This window comes from Musca domestica, unplaced genomic scaffold, assembly GCF_030504385.1.
Source record: "Musca domestica strain aabys unplaced genomic scaffold, Musca_domestica.polishedcontigs.V.1.1 6, whole genome shotgun sequence".
NCBI classification, from domain to species: Eukaryota; Metazoa; Arthropoda; class Insecta; order Diptera; family Muscidae; genus Musca; species Musca domestica.
This window is the reverse complement of record NW_026712363.1, coordinates 2,978,063-2,987,590: the sequence shown is the minus strand read 5'-3', so window position 1 is coordinate 2,987,590 and position 9,528 is coordinate 2,978,063.

Below are 9,528 nucleotides of genomic sequence, written 5' to 3'. Positions count from 1 at the left end.
CCGCCTGAGCATTTGGATGACACCCATGACTAGTTTGTTGAAGCTAGTAGTTCCAAACTCTAGTCTCTAGACTGAGAGGGAAGCTCTTTCTTTCGACAGCGAATATTATTATGCAGAAGGTCTGTTTATACAGAATGTCGACAGCTGCTGAGGCTAAATGGAAAAGGTTTGTCGAATCGTATGGATTCAATATGTTCCAGAAATTTCTGCCGAACTGAATGTCTTTTTCGATGCCTCGGACCAAGTAGACCACCCTACTTGAGTGTCGAATCCTGAGATGGAAAAATGTTCATTCATTTGCTATCGTTAAAAATAAAAGTCGCTCCCTTAAAATCAATTTCATTGCCCCCTATGATTTTTGTGGAGCCGTTTCGCTTAAGATAATCTAAAAACATAACTTCGGGAAATAGGTATAAAATCTCTACAAATTTATTGTTGGACTCCACATGGACCTCATTCGTTGAAAATTATGTATGTCGGATACAAGAATATGATGGCAATCACAACTGGAATCATGTCAAATCAAAAGATTACACCGCAGATGTGGGAAGTAGAGTTATGTCTCCCTCAGAATTGTCTTCCTCCTGGTTCTAATTGATTAGGTAAGAATAAATCTGTATGGTCGGATCATAATCTGGTTACACTTGATACTGACCTCGAAATGAGAACAGTTCGATCTCATTTTTCGCTTTTTCGTCGACCTTTGAAGACATTTTGGCTAACTTTTCGTGTTTACGTAAAGCATTTCGAGTCACTGTCACGTTGCTAGATTTCTTCGCCAAACACATCCCCGGTATAGAAACATTTTTGTTATCCCTGCAAGCAACTTTCTTCACCGGAAATAAGTGGCGCTCGCACAAGACTAGTAGTAATCGTTTAAAAAATGCATTTCTCTAACGAGTATAAGAATTTGTTGGACTAAAAGCCGTTAGATAGTAGGAGTTGCTTACTTCCCCTTAATCCTTTCGTGGATGATAGCGGCGTCATGCGGCTGAATGGTAGATTGGCACATTCAACCACGCTAATCCCGATAATCCTCCCCTATCGTAGTAGTTTGACTCTCACATTCGTCGAATATACTCACCTCAGATTTGTACACGGTAATATTCAATTTACGTTGCGTACTTTGAGATTGGAATATTGGATTCCATGTAGGAAAAATCGCATTCATATTTCACACATACAAACATTTTTGCTAACACATGATCTACTGTGAAGATGAGATATATCGGTCCTCTCCTTCTGATAACTCCCCCACAAAGATTAAAAATGTTGAATATCCATGAAGCTCATAAAAACCGAAATCAATATCAGACTTCATTCCAGACTTGGTATATCTCAAAATTACCATCAACACAAGATCTGCTTTAAAGAGATCGGATCATTTCTCTTGCTACCTGCCTCATATAGGGTTCAAGATTTTGAAAAAGAAAACGCTCAAAGAAAACGAAATAATCATCCAACTCTCTTCAAATTTCACACACACAAACATTTATGCTAACACAAGATCTGTTGTGAATATGCTAAATATCTGAACCCCTTTTGGTACCTCACCCACAAAGGGTCACAATTTTCCATACTTTTATCTGTCATAACTTGCGAAACAACTCAGCGATTCTTAACAACTTGCTATATCTAAATATATGTCTCTCATCCAGAATCCTGAGATGAATGTTGAATTTATGATTTCCCATAAATTGTTTTATATTGTTATATGATATCCGAATTGTTATATGATATCCGAAACCGTAGAACTGGTTGAAAAGCTAACTGCACAACTAGATGAACTATTAAAACTACTAAATGAATGGGTAGATCGTTGTCTTGCCAATCTTGCTCGGATCTTGACTAAGCGCACAGATTTATAGAATGTCAGACAAAGCTCCAAACACCCCACGAGCTGCTGGAAGAAACCGGCTTCCCTAAGCGACACACAGTACACAATTATGCAAAAATCCCACAAGGGTCCCTTCTTATTCGATGTAGAAATCGTCACTTGCTCCAACGGCTATGGTATCAGATGCCGAATGGTTTTCTTGATTGGTCTTCCTCGGGAAAGAGCACCAACTTGTGCTTTAATGTTCAATTTGATTTTGCCACACTGTCTGGTGCAATTCTTTGATTTTTCGTATTCTGCCACACTGTTATATATTAAAACAACTTCTTTTCTCTTTTGAGGTAATTCTTCAATTTTTATTTTTCAACAAAAAGAAAAACCTTCCAATAGGTTGATACAAAAAACTAGAACTAACAATTGCATTTTTCTAAATGCATAGATCAACCGTTTTCGCAATCACTGTTCTTCTTCTTCAAATACCGGTTTTACTGGTATTGAGAGCAAGAGAGGGCGAGTGATTGCCAAATCAAATCAAAACAAAGGAGAAAAGGGAGTTATTAAAAATGATAAATGTGGGAACATATGTAGTGGAGAGAAGGCAATAATGCCATTAAAGCATTGTTTTCTTTCTCTCCTCTAAATCCTGCCCTAGCTATACAAAAACGTGGACCTATACATACAGTGTTTCGCCAAAAGAGCTAGAACCCATTAAGACCACCAAATACCAATTTCTAGACAAATCCGCGAAGAAATGTGGCAAAAACCATTAGGTACTGTTATATAGAGGCTATACCAAATCGTGGACCTATACATGCTATGTTTCGCCACCGGAGCTGGAACCCATTATGACCTACAAAGACAATTTTTCAGACAAATCCGTGAAAAAAATGTAGCAAAAATTATCATAATACCGAATATCGGGAGGTACCGTTATATGGGAAATATACCAAAACGTGGACCGATATATCTCATTTTCAATACCAACCATCCAACAATACAAATTGCTCTGCTAAATTTTGGCGCTCTACGTCAAATAATGTGGGCTGTATCGTGATTTCAACAGACAGACGAACAGACAGACAGACGGACATCGTTTAATCGACTTAGAATTTTATGCTGATTATGAATATATATACTTTATGGGGTCTACGACGAATATTTAAGGATGTGGTGGAGGATATAATAAAACTAAATAAATAATAAATAAAATAGGAACCAGCTTGACAAGTTATAATATTCATGAAGTAACAACGAATAGGTATCTTCAGAACAAGATGGTGCTTATGAAAGGTGAGGACATTATATTTTGCGAGCAACGTTGCCAAAAAAGGTTATTCTAAAAATTGTATTTTGAGCGTAAGGCAAGCCTGGTTCAATGATGGGTAGACATATTTTCATAGAGTAAGACATAATTAAGTGTAAGCAAAGTTTATTCGGGATGAGGAAGGAGTACTAATTTATGTACTGGACGCGTTATCACGCCGTTCAGGGTTTTTACCACTCCAACCCTATGGTCCTGTCCAAAGTGTAATTTTACCACGCGACCCAGGCACCCAGGCGCCACTCGTTTGGAGCAAGTGAGTCAGACTGTAGCACAACAATATCATCGATTCGTACGTCATTTAGTGTCATTTTTCACATAATGCGCTTGTGGAGTTCTTGTAAATACTCAGACTTCCATCGTTTGCAGAACTCCTGGGAAATCAATTTCGCCCGTCGCCGACGGTTTAGTAAAGATGCTTTATTTCCGACCTCTTCAGGTTCGGCTGCATACAACAACGGTCCTCCAATGAGAAAATGCCCTGGAGTAAGCGTAGCAAGGTCGTCCACGCTGTTCGACAAATGGGTAAGATGTCTAGAATTCAGACAGGATTCTATATGGGCAAGAATGGTTGAAAGTTCCTCAAAAATGTGTCTAATTTGTCCGCTAATTTTCTTCAATTTGTCTTTGCAGCTTGTGATCCCATGATCGGAGCCGCGGCGGGTATAAAATGCCATTCTAATTTCTGAAACTCATATCGAGTAAGAGAATCGTCCTTTACCTCTGCGACGATTTGCATAAAATTAGATCGAAGCACACGATCAGCCCCAACGAAGTTCTTACCGTTGTCAGAGTGGATGCGACGGGGGCAGCCACACCGGGCGACAAACCGAGACAGAGCAGCAATGAAAGCCAGTGTGGAGAGATCGCTTACGAGCTCCAAATGAATCGCCTTAGTGACGAAGCAGACGAACAAACATATATAGCCTTTCGAAATACGAAAACCGCTTCCACTGAAATTCTTAATTTCAACTGGCTCAGCAAAATCGACTCCAGAGGCGGAAAACGGGAGAGCAAATGTAGTTCTCTCGGGAGGAAGGACAGCCATAAGTTGCGCTTGTCGCTTCCTTTGGGCAAGAGCACATTTAGTGCAATTTCGAACTATTTTGTATTTGATGTTCGTAGTGGAGTGCATGAGACAGAAAATAGGCCATGTAGGTCCACGTCTTCGTATAGCCCCTATATAACGGTACCTGCCGATATTCGGTTTTTTATGATTTTAGCGACGCTATTTAGCGGAATTCTTTCAAATTTGGTATTTGATGTTCATAGTGGATACTACAGCATAAGACAGAAAATTTTCTGTGCAGTTCCACGTTTTATAACCCCCATGGTATCTCCCTTTATTCGGTATTTTGATGATATTAGCTACATTATTAACAGGTTTTTTTTTTCAAGTTTCGCATTTGAATGTTGTAATAGCTTGTGACAAAAACTGCCAATGCAGATCCACGTCGTCGTATAGACCCTAATATATGGTATTTTTAAGATTTTAACAGAAATTTTACCGGATTTAATTTTTTTTTTTTGACAATTGTTAAATTTGTACCAAATGGTTGAGGGCCCGGCCGAACTTACAGCTTTTTTACTTGTTCAATTTTAAAAAATCCAAAATTTAAAAAATTACAATTTAAAAATAGTTTTCTACAAAAAAGGGCGACATTAAATTTTTTTATACAGAAACAGAGTGACACAAACAACAACAACCCGGAAAATTGTGGAAGCAGCAGGCAGAAAGGACGGACACACGTAGCTGAACAACAGTACAATAACAAAAAATAGCGTCACCGAGGAAACATATTAACGTCATACTGCTAAATTTCAATGTACAATTTTTTGAAAAACAAAGAGCCAATTGCCATATATAATCGCCATATTTTTTGCAAATATTTGGCGTCTTTCGAAAACATAAAAAAGTAAATGACAACCGTTAAAAAAATTGCGTCTGGTGGACAGACAAAAATAACAAAAATAATTTTTTTTTATAAATTTTTGAGAAAAATGTGCTTGGAAAACAAGCAAGCGTCTGGTGCGCAGACATACACGTGATACAAAACCTACAAATTTATTTCAATTCTTGGAAAACAAAATCGGCAAACAAGCAAGCGGCTGGTGGACAGACATACATTTGAAACTTAACCCACAAATTTATTTGAAATTTTGGAGAACAAATTTAATATCGGAGTCTGGTGGACAGACATAAAATCGATCCCATTATCTACAATTTTTTATTTTTTATTCTTAATTTTACCTTTTTCCCATTTAGCATAAAATCTATCGCTCTAAGGAGTTTAAACATTTTTTCTGGGACCCAAAATTAATTTTTTGCTTCTTTCGCAGGAATATTTTGCTGGTAATTTTTTTGAATTTTGTGAAAAATTTTTTTTCTTGACACTTTTTTTCCACCTTCCTTTGCTAAAAATTATTTGGATTTTGTCTTTATTTTCTTTTGAAATATTTTGCTTGGATATAATAACTTTTTGAAACTTTTTGCTGAAATATTTGGACCTTGACCCAAATCAAATTCTTTTGAAAATTTTTTCTCAAATATTTGGATTTTGACCCAAGATATTTGTTTGAAATATTTCTGTAGAAATATAGCATTTTCAGATTAAATGAAACCTTTTGAAATTGAAATGAAACTTTTTGCGGAAATGAAATCTTTTGCTGCGGAAATGAAATCCTTTGCAACCGAAATGAAACCTTTTGCAACCAAAAAGAAACTTTTTGAAAATCAAAAGAAACTTTTAGATTTGTAGAAGGAAAAATAACAAAACATTTTTATTTTCAGGTTTAATATTAAATCAACTAATTATAACAATATATAGTTAAAGAGGAATTTTTATTCATTATTAATATACATATTTATATTATTTCCTAAATATTCAATTATTGTAATAACAAATGCTTCTTTATTGATTTGATATAAAATATTTCCTTATTATTAAATTCTAAATGCTTAACGCTAAAAAGAGAAATTTAAACAAATTTTGACTTTTATTGGCCTTTAGGTATGGGCAGGACTGAAATGCGAAATTTATAGTATAGTTATAGTATACATACTATTAATCTTAACTAATAAAGGATTCCCGCTTCGCAGTTTTATGGATTATGGAGATATATCAGTCTTTCTATGTGGGCTATTGAATGGTTCGCTCTATCGCGTATACAATGCAATGCCTTATTCAAAAATCCTGGTATCATTTTCTATACCAAACATCCTAGACACAATACAATGTTTTGCCAAATTACAAAGCTCTACATCAAATTTCATCTCAATATCGTGATTTCAATAGACAGACAAGTGGACATCATTAAATCAACTTTGATCATGATTGTATATACTTTATTGTGGAGGAGGTTATAAAAAGGAATCTAATTGGCGTTTTTTAGAGAAAAGACCTTGAAAAACATTTTTTAATCTTTCTGCACCTACACTTGCGTTATATGGAAGCTGAATATTTAAGAAATAATACTATAAAAACATAGATTTTAATTAGTTATAATTAGTTGATTTCATTTTGAACCTACTAAACTTCTCTTTGACTATCAATGTAAACTATAGTGTTTTTGAAGAAAAAAATCGTTCTTCGCAGCAATACATCTCCCGTAATTTCTGCTTTTGCAATTTTCGTGTACACTCTTTTGAATTATTTCTCGATTTGTAAAAATTAAACTCTCTGTAAGTGGACTTTTCCTTTTTTGCTCATTTTTTAAATATTTGGAACTTTTTGAAACGAAGCAAAATATAATTTGACTCAAACCAACAAAATAAGATCGTTCTCGTCGACAACAATTGGAGAAAGAAACATATCCTCATTTAAAAAATAAAAATTTGGATAAAAGTTTAAATCTTAATCATTGGGCAAATTTTCTTTTTTGTAACGCAACAAAATTTCGTAAAGGTTAACGCTCAGCTTTCAAAATGGATAAAATTTCAAGCGATAAATTTACAAATTGCGTCAACGATCTTCTGGATTATATTTCAATTTTTATACCCTCCACCTTGGAAAGGAGGCTATATTAACTTTGTCATTCCATTTGTAACATGTCTAAATATTCGTCGTAGACCCCATAATGTATATATATTCATAATCAGCATAAAATTCTAAGTCGATTTAACGATGTCGGTCTGTCTGTTTGTCCATTGAAATCACGATACAGGCCACATTATTTGACGTAGAGCGTCAAACTTTAGCAGAATAATTTATATTATGTCTAGGATGGTTGGTATTGAAAACGACATATATCGGTGCACGTTTTGGTATAGTCCCCATATAACGGTACCTCCCGATATTCGGTATTTTGATGATATTTGCCGCATTTTTCATGGATTTGTCTAAAAATTAGTATTTGTTGGTCATAGTGGGTTCTAGCTGCGGTGGCGAAACATTGCATGTATAGGTCCACGTTTTGGTATAGCCCCCATATAACCTCCCGATATTAGGTATTTTGATGATTATTGCCGCATTTTTTCATGGATTTGTCTAGAAATTGGTATTTGTTGGTCATAATGGGTTCTAGCTCCGGTGGCGAAACATTGTATGTATAGGTCCACGTTTTGGTATACCCCCCATATAACGGTATCTCCCGATATTCAGTATTTTGATGGTTTTTGTAACGTTTTTCACAGATTTGCCTAAAAATTGGAATTAGTTGGTCATAATAGGTTCTAGCTCCGCTGGCGAAACATTGTGTGTATAGGTCCACATTTTTGTATAGCCCTATATAGCGGTACCTCCTGATATTCAGTATTTTGATGATTTTTGCTACATTTTCCCACGAATTGGTATTTGTGGGTCATAATTGGTTCTAATGTTTCCATTACCCTAAAGTGGAGGTTATTAAAAAATCGGCCCGGCCGAACTTAATATTTTTTTACTAGTTTCAATAATCAAACCTGATGACAAGGTACACACATTGGAAACAACAAGGATGGAGTTGGTCTATGGAGGTCAAAAGAGCATACATAGGAAAGCCTATCGATAAAGATAAACTGAAGAAGCTATATATGGATACCATGCGATCATAAAAAAGGCGCTATGTTCAACACATGGACAAATTCATAGTTGTTTGGAAGGAAAAACTCAAATTTAAGCTGTGTCGAAAAATTATTCCATTTAACTCAAAAACAACAGGGGAAGCTAGGAAAATTATTTCGCATGTCCCAGTAACAAATGATGGATTTAAATTTGCAAGGAAAAATCTCACGGATCGTTACGAGAATAAAATAATGCAAATTAATGAAGAAATAAAAACACTTTTTAATCTACCTGGAGTTTCTACAGAATCAAGTCACACTATTCAAAAACTATAAGGCCCGGTAAATAGCTGCATTCAGACACGGGGGATTCTTGATGTCGATGTTAAAGGATGGGATCCGATTTTAATATACATTTGTTCAACAAAATTACCTAGAGGATTTTTAGAAGAATTCGAGAACTCATTGAGCGATTATAACGCTTTTGACGCTTTCTTAACAAACAAATTCAAAACTTTGGAATCAGCTGGAAATATAAAGCCCCCTACATCAAAATTTGCTCAACAGAAAACAACTAGCAACTAGCACGCCTAGATTTTTGAAAACATTTCAACCAAATGTTTCAAATAATACAAACAACTTTGAAGAAAGACCTATTAATATAATATTACCTCAATAAAATAAACTGAAAAATTGACCCTCCAAGATAAGAAAATTAGTGAGCGACAATCTGGAGGAACGCTACTTTTCATAGCAATAGTACAAATTGAAACCAAATGACAACTTTACGATTCCCAAGCTCTAATATACTCTGGATCACAATCTACATTTATTTCTGAAAAGATGATAAAAAAACCTTTTAAAGTTACCAACACGGAACAACTTAGTTTATGCCACAGACTTAAGTCAATTTGTTTCTGAGACTTCAGCGAAACAATTGGAACCCCGATGAAAACATTTGGATCAATTTTAACACATAAAACAAAATTTGGATGGATAGTTGGAGGACCCATACCGGGAAGCACCTTTCAACGAAAACAAATATCACTCCTAAATACGACTTCAATAGAGAAAGTATTTACACGTTTTTAGGAGGTGAAAGAGACACTTAAAAAAAGTTTTACAGTCAGAAGAAGACCAATTTTGGGAACAAAACTACACTGAAAAATGGAAGATATGTGGCGACCCTTCCATTCAAAAAAATGCGAAGAATTGGGGAATTCCCGAAAAATCGCCCTAGCTAATTGTACAGAATGGAGAAAAAACTTATGAAAACACCTGAGAACCCAATTGGCTAGACATTTCAGAAGATGCTGCTTCTAAGATCCTTGGAACTCGATGGAATATCTCATGCGATTATTTTTCATTCACAACACCTTCAATGAAAAA